Source organism: Melopsittacus undulatus, chromosome 3 (genome assembly GCF_012275295.1).
Source record: "Melopsittacus undulatus isolate bMelUnd1 chromosome 3, bMelUnd1.mat.Z, whole genome shotgun sequence".
In the NCBI taxonomy this organism is placed as follows: Eukaryota; Metazoa; Chordata; class Aves; order Psittaciformes; family Psittaculidae; genus Melopsittacus; species Melopsittacus undulatus.
The window spans coordinates 109,975,865-109,994,582 of NC_047529.1; the positions used below are offsets into that span (position 1 = coordinate 109,975,865).

An 18,718-nucleotide genomic window follows, 5' to 3' on the forward strand; every position below is an offset into this window, starting at 1 on the left:
CAAAGTCCTCCACTGCCCTCAGTGCTCTACCTTTCACAGTCATGGTTCAGATTTCACGGTGTCACTCTAAGACCCAGGGTGAAATGATTTCATCTGTTGCTCTCTGCTCATCATAATGATAATGGAGCAATACCCTTCACTTACGGCTACCCATGTATCATGAACTTTAGTATCTATTATAAACTTTAACACAGAGGAACAGATTTTATGCTGCTTGGAAGGGACAGGAGTGCAGAAGCTGCCTTGCAAAGCACTGTTTAACATCTCTCCTCCTGGATAAGCTATCAAGCAGGAAAAAAACCAGCCCTCAGACTCATACAAGTGTTTTATACTACACGACCAAAACAGCAAGGACTCCATGGCTACTCTATGGTGCATCCTTTGCCCTTCAGGACATCCTTTGTTAGTTTTATCCAACAGCACAAATATGGAACTGCAATCCAGAATTTCATCAATAAAATTACACAAATGCAAGTTGTATTATTAGTGTCCCTCAAGAAAGCTGATGTGTGTTCAACCCTGCATTTCAGTGCTGTGAGTCAAAGAGCCCCTAACAAGCAGAGACACAGCCTACATCACAACATGCAGCAATGTGAAATAAGAGAAATAACTACTGCAAAACCTTATTTTGATTGATTTTTTTTACAGAACATTAATGTACCATCTAAGCACTCAGAGGAAGAGAAGGAAAAACTCCACAAGTTAGGTGAGACTGCCCACAGAGAATTGCTTCACCAGATCACACCAATTTGCAGGTATCAGTTGTATGGAGGGAGCCACACAATGCTGAATTTCATGATAAATGGACACCATGACAGCAAACGATTTCCCCTAATGTTCCATTACACTTCTTAACATCTGAAATTTAATTACTTGGGAAAAGAAAAAGAAAATGCCATCAATACCCTCCCATTACAGACTATTTTCAACTTGAGAAGGCATTTTGTTTCACCATAAAGCAAACTTCAGGTGTGAACCCAAGGGAGGCAGATCTCAGACATTCTGACAATGTTGCTATAGCAATTATTTGTGGGAACGTGCACGAGTCGCATTTTAGCTCTCCAGCCTACTGCTCAGCTCATGCATGCTGTTCATAACCAGAATATAAACTGCCTGATGCTTACTGCAGCCTAATAAGATTTGTAAATTACTCATAGTGGTGTACTTCTAATAACTAGGAGTGGAGAAATAGTTTTTGTTACTAATGTTTAATCATGTTCAGAAAACCTTTTTATATCTCTGCATTCAGTCAGGTACTTCCACTGCTCTTTTCCATGAAGTCAAAGTTATAGAAATATATGCTAAAAGCAATCAATTACATTTTCTGAATTATCGTGCATAATACATTATTTAAATGGGGTCTGCTCTGAATAGCAGTTATTTAAGATCAGATTCATATCTGGAAGCAAAGGAGGAAAAACAGACCGAGAGAAAAATTTATAACCATTCAGCATAAGTGAAGGGTGTGAAAATGCAATGTTCAAGTATTCTCAAAAGCCCAAGCAGCAGATAAAGCAGAAATATCTGAATCACCCTTGCATATATTTTGGCTATTTAATAATACTTCACTGCTTGGCTAAACTAAATTTTCCTAGCTTCATTCATTATAAAGAAATGCAATTGTGCAATGCTGGTGATATTAATGGACAGCTTCTGACCTGAAATCAAAACCTCAGAGCCGAAGTATCAAAGACTTTGTGAAGGTTTAGGTTTAAAGCTAGTTCAGTCTAGCAAAGACATAAAACACACAGGCAATGGACAAACTACCTCTGCAGACCAGACCCTCTGGGGTGCGCAAATCATATACTCAGCCACTAGAAGCACTTTATTCAAGCTACTATTCTTTAATCCCCAATTAATTTTATTAATTGATCTTACATTTTTAAAACTGCTTCAGCAGCCAGAACAGGATGGGTCCTAGGAGTGCATAATGCTTAATTTCACACCGAAGGCTTTGGTAATGAAAAATCCATCAAGGTACAAAGCGATCGCCCCACATAAAATGAGGCCACAGAGGACCTGGCTATGTTCTGCATTTCCTTACCAGAAAATGACAAAGCTTCTCACTAAACTCTGTCAGACACACAGCGAGGCAGCTCCTTAACATTTCCTTTGCAGTATCTGCAGCCTATCGACTTAATATACACATATTTCAGCATGTCTTAATATTTTGCTTCAGCATAATGAAAACGTTTCAGCCTCCCTCCTTTGTTCTTTCCTGCCTTCTTCTGCAGCAACGTCTGAATTAAAGTAAGTATAAAATACTTTGTTATGCAAATTACACTCAGATATTTGGGGGGATGAAAATCCTAGGGAAGAGCTCTCTGAGCAAAGCAATCATTTATCTATGGGGGGTTTTGGGGCATGAAATAAAAGCCACGAGCCTTTCTTAACACATGAAAGTCATACTTCTTAACCTCATCCATCAATGTGTGGAATAGGCTAGCCACTCCCGGTAGAATCTTTACAGGTAATAGAACAAAGTCACTTTCTAAAACGCATTTGACACATGCTAATGCTCAGTCTGGAAGTACCTGCTTTGTTTTCAGCACATACAGTCTGCCCTGTCAACCCTTGGCTTTCTTATTATTGTAATTTCTTAACACTCCAAACAATAAACTGAGTAGTAACTGATATTAGTAATTAGCAGATGTGTATAGAGCTGCTCTTTAGCTTCCCTAACCAATTCTTCACGTTAAAAATAGATAAGGGGAAGATGAGGCTGACATTTAAATGTCCAGTTCTCTTGACAGGCAACAGAAATATGGATGTCTACACAGTTCAAGGGCTTTACTGACTGGAGAAAAGCTGTCTAGAATGTGTATCTCCCACCCAGAAGTGTGTTCCAGGAGGACACATGACACTGCAATTTCTTTTTCTGCAATCTGGAAACTGGCTCCTGTTTTCTTTATTAGCCACAATACTAGGTAGTTATAATGCTGTTAGGCCCAAGCAAAAGCCTCCTGTCATGCCCTCTCCAGTCCTACCAGTTATTTCCAAATGCCCCAGTCCTACCTTTTAAAAACAATACTCAGAAAGACCCTATTTTTCTGGCATGGCAATAGGAAATAGACGTTTTCCATTAGATGGCTGCTATTTTCCAAATTCATATGGGATTTGTCGCTGAAAAAAAAACATACCAAAGGAAATGAAATCCTCCCCTGCAGTCTTAAATCCTTTTTTTGGTTATGGATTCCCTTCCGGAGAAATTATCACCTTGGTGTGCATAGCTCCGCACTGGCAGCTTTATGCAATGGCTTCCAATTAAAACAGCAGGAGAGAGAGCAAAGGGACTAAACAACATCAAGATGGCTTTACATGGGAAGCACCTCAAGTAAAAAGTGGGCACTAACCCACCACAAAGAGAGGGGTAACTGACAGTCTCCAAATGGGCAATCAGAAAGGAGTATTTTGCTTCCTAAAGGCAGGATGGTGGTCCCTGCCAGCAGCTCCCATCTGCTATTGAGCAGAAAGCACAGCAACACTGCTCCATCACACCTACCACCATGCCTTCTGTATGACTGGGTGTTTCTTCAGCATAACAGGGCACAGCAAATGCTGGAGGTGAAAATACCCACATAGAATCCCAGACTGGTTTGGGTTGGAAGGGACATTAACGCTCATCCAGTTCCAATCCCCTGCCATGGGGACACCTTCCACTAGACCAGGTTGCTCCAAGCCCCATCCAAATTTGCCTTTTTTTTTTTCGTGGTGATTTTTGTTTCCCAGTGATTGTGTTTGAAAGTTAAATCTGCCATTATAAGATTATGCTAATAGCTAAACCTCAGCTGTATGTGTCAATTTGTACTTCAGGAAGGTTGTTATCCCCTGCATCAATACTGGAGGAACAGAATGAGCATTAGGTGGTTCTCACATACATAGAGAATGTATATAGACCAAACACTACCACTGCAGGATGCCACAAATCAGGAGTTCTGGAAATGCTTCTGAAAAGGTGATTAGAATCCCCAAATGCTGACTTGGAGATGGCAGACTTCTCGCAACAATACATGCAATTACAGCAAGCACCTGCAGAATTTATTCTCTATTAAACATGTAGGGTAAGTATCAATAAAGATCAGTCGTCTTCTTTTCCTTTACTACTGATCTGACCTTGTTGTTAGTAAAAGCAAGAAATGGTGTTTTTCATCAATGTAGGAACACATGTAGATTGATATTTATCACCACAGAGTCTGCTTAGAGCCCTTCCAGCTTTCTTTGAAGGATCACAAATTATTCACAACACAGCAGGGTTTCTTCAGTGATCACATCTGATGCATTTTAGACAACATCCCTGTTTTTGTATCTGGTATCAAATCCTATAAACCACATCATTTTATGAGGAATCTGAAATTGGATTCCTCTGCAACAGAACATTTCCTTCCTTGACTGTCTGCAGCGCTTTATAAAATATTTATTGATAGGATGCCTAAAAATACACATAGGCCAGCACAGCTTTAAGATGGATAACTACGTAGCAGCCAAAGACTAGATTTCACACCACAGGGTTCTTATTAGGCATAGCTGCCTGGAAATCGCACATCTTCTGACATAGGATTATAAATATTTTCATTTATAATGAATAATTCAGCTCACTGAACAGACAAAATCATGTAATTTTTACTTCTTCAAGGATCCCCAGCAAAAGCTGTGTCCCCAAAACATATGGAGGGCCCAGGTGAACAAATCTGTGTCTTTCTGCCTATTTCTTTATTATTTGAAAATAAAATTTAATTCCTTTTGTGACACACATCAGCTCTGGGGCCCCCAACTCAAGAGCAATGTGGACCTGCCCAAGTAAGTATAGAGGAGGCCATGCAGATGCTGCAAGGGCAGAAGCACCTCTGCTGTGTAGACACGCTGAGAGAGCTGGGCTTGCTCAGCCTGGAGAAGGCTCCAGGGAGACCTCAGAGCAGCACCACTGGCTAAAGGGGCTGACAAGAAACCTGGAGAGGTACTTCTGACAAGGGTCTGCAGGGTCAGGACAAGGGGGAATGGCTTTAACCTGACAGAGGGGAGATTGAGATGAGACATTAGGAAGAAATTCTTCCCTGTGAGGGTGATGGGGTCCTGGCACAGGGTGCCCAGAGAAGCTGTGGCTGCCCCATCCCTGGCAGTGTTCAAGGCCAGGTTGGATGGGGCTTGGAGCAACCTGGTCTAGTGGAAGGTGTCCCTGCCCATGGCAGGGGGTTGGAACTGGATGAGTTTCAAGGTTCCTTCCAATGCAGACCAGTCTGTGATTCTATACTGTTGGTCCAGCTTCAGCATGAAATGCAGAAATGCTGCCTTTGCCCAGGCATTTCCTGGTGAGACTTCGTGTGATGCTGAAAACTCCTGACCGATAAAACCTTCTGGGCTTGGCTGCCTGCATATGTATGAGCTGGGACTCCTCTCCTTAATGCAAATGGAAAGGGCTGCCTTCCTTCCTGGCTAATTAAGGCAGTGACAAACATGTTCTCACAGCACTGAGATGCACAACTTCCCCAAGGAAACGTGGTACTGGGTTTTGCACCAGCAACAGGGACAGGCAGAGACACAGACACGCACAGACACTGTCCCACCCCACAGATACATTTCCAGTGAAGCACCAGGAAACCACTCACTGCTTCCATGCGTTTTGATCCAGCTGGCTTCCCCAAGTGAAAAGCTGGCACGTGGACACCAGAATGAGAGGAGAGGGCACTGTCAGTGACACTCCTTCTCTGTTACCTTTGCTTGCAAACCTCCTCTGTTATTTATTAAAGTTACAAAACATTTACCTTTCTATTATTGTGTAAAGCTGTATTATTAGCTTGTTATACCTTATGGTAATCCAGGAGACTAAACCTTCAGATAACTCAGATGGCATCAACCACTACTGGTTGCTACTTGGGAGATCACTTTTAATTTCTTTAAACACTTAGAGCTACTAAATATTTAAAATACATTCAACACAGAGATTTAGAAAAGACTGAAAGACAAAACACCTAGTTCAGTCTTCATTCATTCAGCTTCTAAGGAAGGAAATCAGGTTTTAGCCCTTCTCTAGGAAACTCTCGTTGAGCAATGTGGCCCTGTCTGTGGTAGGGGGTTGGAACTAGATAATATTTAAGGCTCCTTCCAGCCTAAACCAGTCTGTAGCTCTATGATTATCCCTTATTTTGTTAAAAAGAATCCCCTTCTGACATAGGGATCACCTCACAGTACTCAGGTTTCTCACTCTCAGTGGGGTTCCTATGAAACATATCACAGTACCAGCCATATGACTGCAGTAGGCTGAGTCTGGTATACAGTTACTCAGGCTGTACTGTCCACTCCAGGAAACACGCTCTCTATGTTAAAGACACACCTTAACATCACACAGCACACCCAACCCGAGCAAGTCTGCAATCAATTTCATATATTTTATCCACAAGCACATCTGTTGTAACATATTTCACCATATTCAAGGGACTAGAGAAAAGCCCACTGTCTGCTGTCTGTAGGTGTAAACCGCATCCATGTCATACTCGTACTCCTGAGAATTTCTGCTTAATGAGTATAATGATCTTAATTGAGATTTAATGTTTGCTTTACCTGGTTAAGCACAGAGGAAACACCAGAGAAATTATTGTGACACAAAAAGAATGAAAATTGCCCAATAGCTAATTAACAGTGGTTGAAACTTGCTCTGTTCAAACAATAACCTGCCCAAGCAACAGGTGTTTTCCAGCACAGCAAATGCTTCACCTCTCAGGTAAACCTCTGAACTTGCTGTGATGCTTCAGGCACCTGAACCACTCATTGAAAAACAATAATTTAAAAGAAAGCATCATCTTACCCTGCAAAAGAGGAAAAAGACTAAATATATAATTCTTTTCTTGTACACAGTGAACTAGAAAATGGGCAGACTGAGCACATGTGTGTTTGTGGGAGATTCTGTGTTTAATCCATGCATTTCATAATGTTTAGAAGGATACAATCACCATTTCACGGCTGCTTTCTCATGGGTCACTGCTGTGTGGCTCAAAACTGCATTAAAGCATCAGCTCAAAAACTGGTTAATCTTTCCATATGGTTGTATTCAGCTTCAGATAGGGTCCTAACTTCAAAGTCTAGACTGCCTTTCCCACATCAAGAAGGATCCAGTTATGGAGATGCCATTCACTGCATGCAATGCTTTTAACCTTGCCACTTTTGCTTGCGTTTAGAAGCACTAGAGATTTAGTAAACTCGTTATTTTTGTCCCAAGTCCACACATTTAGATCAAGCTCCCTCCTGCTTACACAGCCTTATGTTTTGCAATATTAAATTACTTGCTTTGTTTTACATATGGTAATCAACCATGACCTCCAAGAGCCTTTATTATGCTTAATGGTTAGTCCCACCCCTTCTCTACTGATTGGGTAACAAAGCCATTTTAGCTTAGAGAAGCATGAGGTGCAGTGCTTAAGTGCAGTTGAGAGCTTAGACCTGTTTTCGGTATTACCCAAGGGAACAACAGTACTTTCCTACAGCAGCAGCAGTACAGCATTAAAACATAGAAATATGCAAGCAACAAATAGATTCTAGATAAGAAAACTGTCTGCAAAGTGGGAAGCCATAATCTCAGAAATACATGAATAGAACCTTCTTATCAGACATGGTATCTCATTTTCTCAAGCAATCAGGACCTCCTGTGAGGACCCATTCTATTTCTCATGGTGGTTGGTCTACTTTGCTCATTCCTGTGTTTTCAGTTACCAGGGATAATAAGAATATTGATTAATGACTGATTTTAATGTCATGTAACACTGATAACATACACATAATACTGCAATTATATAAGCAACTGTCTCTGTAATCGCTCCTTAATGAATCACTATCTATCAATCTGGACTTTGGTTTTAAAAGTATAACCTTTAACCATCAAAATCAAACTGGATTTTCATTAAAATATTACAGGATTTAAGCAAATAAGCTACAGAACTATGCCTTGCAACAAATCAATATTTCATGCCATAGTTTATACTGTGGAGAGCCAAAGTAGGAAGACATTTATTGTAAGACAGGAACTTGCATTTTGCTGTTATTATTTCCTCTTCTTCCTCTCCCACAGAAATCCAGTGAAGCTTTGGAAGTGCCAATACCTATATCCATACCTGTTAGGGGCTAAGCTAAGGGCACTGAAGAGATTATGTATGTTAACCATAACAAAGAAGAAGGGCCAGGTTTGACCTATACCACTTCTGCTCTTCATCCCAGGACAGATATTAAAGCACAAAGCAATTTAAAAAAGAAAGGAGATGAAGGAATATTTTGTATTACCATGTAAAACACACGGATGTCCCCAAAGGCAAGAACCACTTTAATCAACTCCCTGAAAGACAAAAGAGGTTTCAACATTGTGCTTTGACTCCTGCATCCAAGCCTGCTCTTTGTAATGAGTGCAATTTCCCCTCTAACAGCAGCATCTAATTTCTCATTTTCATTAAAGGTTCAACATCCTTAAATGAAAGACAATTAAAATAATTTCAAAATGAAACAACAAAAAGCCAGAACTGCTTTACAAGCAAACTCTTCCCCTAATTGCTCTTTAGAATCATCTCCCACTTCTGCTCCCTTCCCGTAATGTCAACTGGATTTAAGTAGAAGTTTTCAGAAGCAAGGAAGAATTCCTCTGGTGCAATACCACTAAGTGGGTCTTTAGGTCTTACTAAGCACTAATCCCACTGCTGCCAAAGGGAATTTTGCTTGGATAAAGACTGACAGATCTATCAGCCTCTGTGTCCTCAACAGGTTCTGCAGAAATACAGATCATTAAGAGAGGAGCTCCTGGATTAGGATTATTTGGTCAGTTGCTCCACTATTAAATAAATGGACTGCTGCTAACAGGCCACTTTGGTAGAAAATATAGTTATTCTGATAATGACATGGTTCATGTACAAAAGTCTTTCTCAGCTAATGGGTGTCTTCTTTAGGATGACTGCTAAAGGCCTATCTCATGAGACATTGTCAGGCTCAAGCCTTTGTCAGCACTTTGAAATACAGATACGCAGAACTAGAACATATCACTTTTGTTACATACTCCCCCCCCCCATATGTTTTACTCTCATTATAATAGACACAAAATGGTGATGACTTTTAAAAAACACCAATGCTGAAGAAGGCGTCAGTGACTTCAAAATTGCTGGTGTCAGAAAAGAAGCATCTGAAAAATGGCTATTAAGAAAAAGAATTGAGCTTAGGCTCTGTCAGCAGTGCAAGTCCTCATTATGGTATATGACTACATTTATTTGTTCTGGTCTTGCTGTATTAAGACAATGCCTAGTGAAATGATAGAAAAACAAAATACAAGAAAGTGTTCACTGTTCAGCATTTCTAAACAACTAATTCCAAGAGCCAAGTGAGCAGTGCTGGCCATTTCTTCCTGCCTGAAGCCCTCTAATATATATCTACTGCTAGAAAGTTCATCTAAAACTGTAATGCTAGAGGAGAACTTGGAAACAGACTGAACTTTACAACCCAGAAATTTCTGTTCAGTCTTCTGTTCTCCTCTTAGGTAACTATGAGTAAGTTCCTGTGTGGGTGAATGAACCACCATGAGTTTTCACTTAAAATCTGTCCCTTGAGCTAGACTCCCCTGCCTTCAGTCCTCTGTCTCTCTCAACTGAACTGGAATTTTGTTAGCTGGAAAAGGCTATGACATTACTCCTCTGCCAGTGATGGGTGGGGACTCTTTCCATATATTGGGAGTTTAACTCCCAATCCTGCTGCTGTTATAGCATGGAGGCAAATGCCAGAACATGAGCACACTCCCACTCCTCTTTCTGGCAGTTCTTTTTTTAGTGGCATCGTGTCCGACCATCTTATCAACACACACCTCAAGATTCTCCCCCAGGTTCTCACAGATGGATAGTTTCCATCGGTGGTCCCAGTCATAAATCTGCAAGTGACAGCCTGCACAAAACTGGCCTGGACCTCATTATCATCATTAGAGAATCACAGAATGGTTTGGGTTGGAAGGGACTTTTAAGCACACCCAGTTGCAAGCCTCTGCCATGGGCAGGGACACCTTCCACTAGACCATGTTGCTCCAAGCCCCTGTGTCCAGCCTGGCTTTGAACACTGCCAGGGATGGGGCAGCCACAGCTTCTCTGGGCACCCTGTGCCAGCACCTCAGCACCCTCACAGGGAAGAATTTCTTCCTTATGGCCAACCTAAATGTCCCCATTTAAGTTTGAACCCATTACCCCTTGTGCTGTCACTACAATCTGTGATGATGATTCCCCCTCCAGCATCCTTGTAGCCCCCCCCCCCCCTTCAGATATTGGATATCATTCTCTTCTAGCTTTCTCCTTTTCTTTTTAGGTAGTATTTTAGTGCTCTTTAATCATAGACTGAGCTTTTGCAGCAACTCCAACTCACTATCCTCTCTTAAATAAAACAACTCATCCCAGTTCCTGCAGCAATAAGCTTTTCAGCCCTTTTTCTTTCTCCCAAGAAGTTTTACACTGAAAAGGCTATAAGATGTTTCTAAGTTATATGTGTTCCAGTCTAACTTGCATCCTTTCCTTTGCAATGTTACTTTTGACATGGAAAATGAACATTATGACATTCAGGGCTTCAACTGTTTAGTTGCACATTCTAAGTTCTAGCACATAATTTTCACAGTTAATATTAAGAACTCCTAATGGCTACACCAGGTGAGCAAACTGGAAGGGATATCTATTTCATTAAACATGGCAAAAAAAACTGGCTAAAACCTGACTTCATTTTAAAATCCCCAAGCTCTCTCCCCAAAAGCTTTATGTTTATTGATGCACCTCAGAAGCCACTGGCTTATGTAAGAAATGTTATAACTTTTGACATTTTATTTAATCAGTATACAATCACAGACTGGTTTGGGTTGGAAGGGACTTTTAAGCTCATGCAGCTCCAACCCCCTGCCATGGGCAGGGACACCTTCCACTAGATCAGGTTGCTAAAAGCCCCGTCAACCTGGCCTTGGACACTGGCAGGGATAGGGCAGCCACAGCTTCTCTGGGCAACCTCTGCCAGCACCTCACCATCCTCACAGGGAAGATCTTCCTCCTAATATCTAATATAAATCAGTTTACAGCCCTGTCAGTTTAAAGCTATTCCCCCTTGTCCTGTCCCTACAGGCCCTTGTCGAAAGCCCCTCTCCAGCTTTCTTGTCAGCCCCTTTAGCCAGTGGTGCTGCTCTAAGGTCTCCCTGGAACCTTCTCTTCTCCAGGCTGAACAAGCCCAGCTCTCTTAGCCTGGTGCTCCATCCCTCTCATCATCTTCACAGCCTCCTCTCTCTTCCACCACCGATGCGTTAATCAGTATTCACTACAGTGTGTTACAGACTGTTCTTGAGGACAGTATCAACGGAGAAGTTCAGGGTAGCATGTCTGCCTGAAATCAGATTACTCCAATACAATCTTTTCCTTTGGTATCAGGGTTGAGCACTGCAAATGATCATTCTTAAATATATAAGCTGTCCTCCACAGCTGAATCACTGCAGAAAAAATGGGAGATTATGTATCGAATGCTTTTACAACTCTGCCCATGTATGAAAGTACATACACACATATTCAGCGCACAAAAGGTCTTGTTTTGAATGAGAAGTTGCCAATTACTGTGCCCATAATGCTAATGTATCTGTGACTTCCACAGCTGTAGCCCACAGCTGCATGCAAGGTTCGAAGCACCTGCTGAGGAACGAATCCTTTCAGAGGCTCTTCACTTTCTTATTCTGAACAAACCTTCCTCAGTTTTCCAAGCATATGAGCACACTGGCGTGTGATCTTGGGAAGGCTGCCTTCCTCACAGGCATAGCATGCAAAGGCAGGACTGAAAGGCACCAGGCTTGCAAGATCCCCATGACAGATGGATGGTTATATGGTACTGGCTGCTTTGTCTTAAAAACATATTGGAGGTAGGCTCTTGCACTGAGATCCCTTCCCCGTTTCACTGATACGGCTTTACTCATAGAATCAATTAGGTTGGAAAAGCCCTTCAAGATCATCCAGCCCGACTGTTCCCCCAGCACTGCCAAGGCCACCACTAACCCATGGCACTGAGGGCCTCTTCTACATGGTTTGTGAACACTTCCAAGGACGGTGACTCCAGCACTGCCCTGGGCAGCCTGTTCCAATGCCTGACTGCCCTTTGAGGAAGGAATTGTTCCCAATATCCAGTCTAAACCTCCCCTGGTGCAGCTTGAGGCTGTTTTGTCATGTTCTATCCCTTGCTCCTTGGGAGCAGAGACCAGCCACCTCCTGCTCCATCTTCCTGTCAGGCAGTTGTAGAGAGCAATAAGGCCCTCGAGCCCTCTCTTCTCCACACTAAACCCCCGCAGTCCCCTCAGATGTTCCTCATCACACTTGTGCTCCAGACCATTCACCAGCTCCATTGCCCTCCTCTGGACCTGCTCCAGCACCTCAAGGTCTCTCTTCTTGAGAGGGTCCCAAAACTGAACACAGGATTTGAGGTGCAACCTCACTGTGCCCAGTACAGGGGGATTATTACTTCCCTTTAACTGGGATGACTGCATGTGAGCACCATTTTTACCTGGAGGCATAACAAAGTAAGACTCCAGAGAAGTTGTGGCTGCCCCATCCCTGGCAGAGTTCAGGGCCAGATTGGACAGAACTTGGAGTAACCTGGTCTAGTGGAAGATGTCCCTGCCTGTCAGAGGATTGGAACTGGATGAGCTTGAAGGCCCAGTGTGTAGTTCCAGAGGAGCAGAGACAGATGCAATGATGCTCAGCTGTTTCACTCCCTTTTTTTTTAGCCAGAAAGAAACAGACATAAGAAGCAAGCATTGCTCCCAGACACTTCAGTGGGGTGCTGGTTCTGAAATCTAAGTATAACACTCTATCTTCCACTGTAAATGAGCTTAAAAAATTAAAAGAAGACTGCACTACCAAGAGCAGCAGAGAGAGTTACAAGACTCTTATTTTGAGATTTTAATTGATATGACATTGATGGTAAGGAGAGTACCACTGTTTCCCCTGATACGACCTCTGCAGTTGTGAGATAAAACTTCCCTGACAAAGACTCTAATCTCAGCCCTTAAAATGTATCTGGTTGCCAGTCAGCCACCTGCTCTGTATAGACAATCTAACAAAATTAGACATCCTTGGAATGAAGCCTGTGTTTGTCTTAGTTCAATATCCAGACCTGGCTGGCTCCTTCAGCCAGAGAGATGGTGCACTGGTGGAGGTTAGTTCTCAATTCTTGCTCGGATCCTCTAATTCAGTTAAACCCTAGAAATTATCTGGCATATTCATAAATGAATGAGGAACACGAAGTTCTCAGAAATAAATGAAGGAACAGAAGGTTCTACATTTAAGCTAAAAATACAGACATCATCCTCATCCTGCACTCACACACTGATTCGTCAAGGAAGTGGGACCTGAAAGAACAGGCCACACAATGCCAAGCCCTTGGCTAAGAGGTGCAGGCTCTAGTCAGGCTCTGAGTAACGTCACTTTCCACATTGTGAGAGAATATTTAACCAACACTCGTAACAGCTTCATCTGCTGCTACTCTAGTTACAACTAAGGCGATGTCTTTCCATTTTGCTCTCTACAGCTCATCAGTAGTACAGGCATATGTCATGCACTAATAGTCTGATAAACAACTGAAGCCATTTATAGTTCATTCAAGGGGAATAGTGTTATCTTCTGAGGTCATCTTATTGTTTAGTAATCTGAGATGGTTCTAATTAATCACAAGTAAATGAGAATCTTCTCTTGGAACTGAAACAAATTACAGTTGAGGTAGGCTTTCCATGGGACTTACTCACTTCCCACTATATTTCTAGATCATTTATGCAGGTTACTTTCAGTTGCTTTATTTCCACATGTAACAATACCTGAGGTTGAAAAGCTGACTTTAATCCCTGAAGCTGTCTGGACACCAGGCTATCAAAAGAATAACACAAAGTCTACTAGAGCAGTCAAGTCAGTCCTGGAACAATGCAAGGCAGGAGCAAGGGTCACGGATGAGCTGCCAGCGCTCCTCACCCTGCAGTGGCTGCACAGTAGAAGAATGCTCCCACTGTTGTAAAAGCTGCTCCTCTTTCCTGGTTCAGATAAATCACTTATATAGCAATGGGGAACAGGTATTACAGACAGGTATTACAGTTTGGATGCAAAAAAATTGTCTCAGACTTTTCCAGGACGAGGTCAACCATCTCAGCTGCCTATTTTAGACTGCCAGAAAACAAAGATCAGACAAAGTGACAGATACATTCATACGGGCTTAAAAGTTACTATTATTTCCTTTGTAATATCTGCTGTACAAAACCAGTGGGGTTTGAATGTCAATCTGTATCCTTTCTGCCTCACACATCATCACCAGCAACTCTGAAGGAGTATTTTGCAAAGGTCGCCTTTGCAGCCTTTTCAAATGTCTGTGCTACCACTTAAGTTATTCCCTAGACATCCCCAGTAGAAAGGGGAATAGATGTTTTCTGCACAGGTAAAACTGCAAAGGGAAGAGTTAGGCTAGTAAAGATGACAATTCTCAGCACAGCTTATGGAAGAATCATAGAATGGTTTGGGTTTGAAGGGGCCTTCAAGCTCATCCAGTTCCAATCCTCTGACAGGCAGGGACATCTTCCACTAGACCAGGTTACTCCAAGTTCTGTCCAATCTGGCCCTGAACTCTGCCAGGGATGGGGCAGCCACAACTTCTCTGGAGTCTTACTTTGTTATGCCTCTAGGTAAAAATGGTGCAATTGGCAATTTAGTGCTTGATACAGGCATAAAGAAACAAATTACATTGATTGTCTTAGCCCTTTCATGTGCCCTGACTGCTGCAAGAGAAATCAGAAACATCTTACCATCTGTTAAGTTAGCTAGAATAACTTCAATAAACACAGCTTAAACTAATTTAAAAGATACAAATTGTGTATATCAGGGCTAAGCCTAAATACAAATAAGGATGCAGTGCCCTAGCATCGTGCCCTTTATGCCTAGGATGAAATGAGTTACTTCTGGCACTGATGCAACATGTGCTGCAATCGGTCACCAGTGCTCACGTAGAATATGGCAGACACAGTTCTCGGCGAGGGCCTGGGGCTGCTCAGGCTGTTCGGGGCAGATGGACATCCCCTATGAAATCACAAGCTACATTTTTAGCTTGGCTTTGCAAACCACTGTGAAGCTGGCATGGGCTGGGGGAAGTGAGCTTGCCCAGGACATGGCGCTTCACATTGACGTCAACCTCACAGAACATATCTGCATTTGGGAGTGGAGCTTACTGGAGGGGATTTTTTTAACTGGTCCGCTGTGATTCTGGCTGAGAGGTCTCCCTCCTCCTCCTCACTGCCACCTCACTGCTCTGAAACATGACAGAGGTTTGCTCTTCGTCAAACTCCACTGCACCCATTCCTCAGCTTCCCCATCTGTGGTGCATTCCTGCCATTTAATACCAGTATTTATCTTTTTATATACTGGTGTTATATGTAAAGAAAATTGGTGACTTTTCATTTGCTGTCATGACACTGTTACTAAGTAACTGCAACGTGAAACAGGAACTAAAAACTATGGTTTACCACTTACTGCGAGGGTTTTGCTGGCTGCTTGTTGTACAGTTGGCCAACACCCTTTCAAAAAGCTGTTGACTGAGTTTTGCCCTTGGTCCCTGCTCTATCTCATCTTGATACAGTACTCAGATTGGAGGCATTACCTGAAGTTCCACCCAAAAGGGATTGCAAGATATGATCAGAAAAATAGTATTAGCCCTACTTAGTTGTGTGAGACTATATAGCTAGATCTAATTATGCATCCCACTGGGAAAAATAAATTACATTTCAGATGCAGACTAAGATAAAAAGAGAGAGGCAATGCAGAACAGCATAGCAAAATACTGCCATCATTCAAGCTACCCCATTAGAGCAACCCCTCATGCTTTTGTCAGACTCTCCCGGGACCTGTTACTTTGAGGAAGAACAGGACAGACTACCACATGGCTTTACAATCCATGTCAGCACAAGAACAGGACAGACTACCACATGGCTTTTCAATCCATGTCAGAAATGCAAAATTAAAGGAACAACAATGGAGTCAGAAATCCAAAGTTACTCCTTGCTGAGGGTGCAAAACAAGTGTAAAATGATTTTTGTGTCACAAAAGGTGATTAGTTAAGTCACTGAAAAATAACTTTGCTAGAGTAACATGAAATAAAATAGAATGACTAAACATATTAATATACACACAATTCTATAATATTTCAAGCTACTGAAAATGGTATCCAAAAGGTTATGAAAACCATTTACTCTTTATCACCAAGTTCCAACTGTTGAGCTTCTCCTTGGCTAAGACTCAATTTGATGTTTTCTTCAGCTATTTATCTTGATGACTGTTTTATATACACTCAACCCAACCAAGCTGTGACACCACCTCTAACAGTGTGAATACATAAAGAGCTCTAAGGAGAGGAAACAACTGCTCTAAGTAGTGGCAGTGGGTGACCCAAGGCAGAACGATGTCACTAGAGTGAGAAATCCTTTTCTGATATGGAGCTACTATAGTTTATGTGGCCATTGAAAAAAACACTATGATTTTCAGTAGCTGTGAACAGAAAGAGGACAGATGAACAGGTAGTGGTCCAAGATCTCCTGGAGGGTATTTCTCATTGGGACTGAAGCAGGTTAGGTTGTTCCCTCATCTGTGTTACCCAACTATCCTCACAACAGCATTTTTGTTCAATCACCTACCTGGCACAGAGCAAGCTCAGAAGAATGTGATTTTTACTTTAAAACATCTTTCCTGTGTACCTCTGTTCTTTGGTACTCTATGTGGGTACCTTTCAGCAGAGGATGGCTGAAGCTCCTCTGCATTTCCTGCTCGCAGTAAAGCCATGCTGACAACTCTTAATTTCTCATGTCATATCAAATACACAAGGTCAAAAAAAAATCCCCTCCCCCTGTGACTGGGATTTCTTGCTAAATCAGCATTACTCAAAGACATAAAGTCTTGTTGAGTTTTCAAACATTGTCCTTAGTCTGTTTGCCTCCTCTGAATTCCTGTTGAATACTGATTTTGGATTTAAAGGTCCAGCTGCCCCTAATCAGGTTGCCCTGGTGTATATAAGCTTTGACTAATTAATGGATTATTTAAAATGTGAGGATACCTCAAGGATTAAATAACATGGAGATCATGAACTTTTCTTCTCCTGCTTTATGCCACAATGCTTTAGATCAAAATATACCTTTACAGAAATACAGGCTTGCCCTTCGGGATACAACCACCAACCAGATTTTTGTGTGGATTTCTTTTTCAGACACATCTAAGGAGAATCTGACTACCCTTAGCTATAATCAATCTTAAAATACCAGGAAAATGACTTGATATTAAACTTGAGACCACATGTTGGCTTTTGAGATATTCATAACTCCAGCAGACCTTATATTAAGCAAATGGAATTCATTTTGTAGACGTTAGCCGGATGCATCTCTCCACAGGTGAGCTACCATCTAGGCAGGTTTAATGGACAATTCCTCAGGCTGCCCTGGCAATTACTCCTGTGCTGACCTAGAAGGATCATTAATATTAGGGAGTTGAGATGCAATTCAATTTCCACTCTGGCTCAGCCCTAAGCTTCTTTAAGTAGATGCTGTCAGCTGTGTCAAATTATATATGATGCCTAGGTGATGTGGGAGACTATTAGGAACAGAGCTGGGAATGGCAAACTTAATTCACAAAGTTTTCAGTCTGAACTTGAGCAGTGGCCTAAAATACCAACAGGCCAGAACCATTCAGCACAGGAAAACTCTACCAGCCACCCAAACCAGTTTATTTTGGGGGTGGGGGATGGGGGTAAGACACTATGGGAAGAGCAATACAAGGTATGGATTAGCCCAGAGCAGTAAGAGCTGCATATTAAGAGGTTTTAAATCATACAATGAAACAAATGGCTTAATGGCAGAACTCTAAGGAAGCCCAGCTAATGAGCACAAACAGGATTAGACAGCATGCCAAGGTATGATCCCCACTCCTACAACTGCAGTAAAAGGATAGCTCGGATCCAGCTCAGCAGGCAACCCTTTCACAACCATGAAAAAAGACCCCCCCAAACCATCACTCCTCTCTACACAACAGTTCCAACCTGTAAACTGCGACAAACCTGAACAACTATCTCCCCTACTTTATTACCCTCTGAGTCATCTGAAAGACAACAACATATCAGGAAAGCTTTTCTTTCTTCCTAATGAGGGGAAAAATAGAGAAATAAGACCTTTATGTACAGATAAAAGGGTTTACAAGCCCCTTTACCTCTTTTGGCAACACTCACCTCTGTCTTTGCTCACTATCGCGATACACCCCATGTCCCACCTGCTGCCAGCTCTAGTTTTGCCAGCAGAATTCCCATGGTGCACGCAGGCACCAGAGTGCGTGCACCATGCGGCATTTTAACTCTTCTTGGGATGAATAAGGAGCCAGGAAAAATCATGCACTTCCCCAGAGGAGCTGAGTGCTCCCTCACAAACAACATACCTCCTTTCTGCTTGTTTTCAGGTAATATGGTAAGCTTTGGAAGCAAAGCTCTTTTAATTCAGATGCCTTGGGGGTTTGATATAAATAAATAAATAAATAAATGGATAGATGAACAGATAGGTAGATAAAGAGACACCCCCCCCCCACTCTTCAGTCTTAGAAACAAGCAAATAAACCATCGATCTTTAAAAAATAGATACCTTCGTTGTCATAAACATGCAGCAATTTACCCTCCACCCCCCAAGAGATTAGAATGAACTTCC

General features: G+C 42.1%; 1 protein-coding gene across 23 annotated transcripts in view; it reads right to left on the minus strand.

Moving 5' to 3' along the window:
- Positions 1–18,718, minus strand: part of NRXN1 (neurexin 1) — a 678,674-nt gene that overhangs the window by 33,548 nt on the left and 626,408 nt on the right. The window lies entirely within an intron of this gene.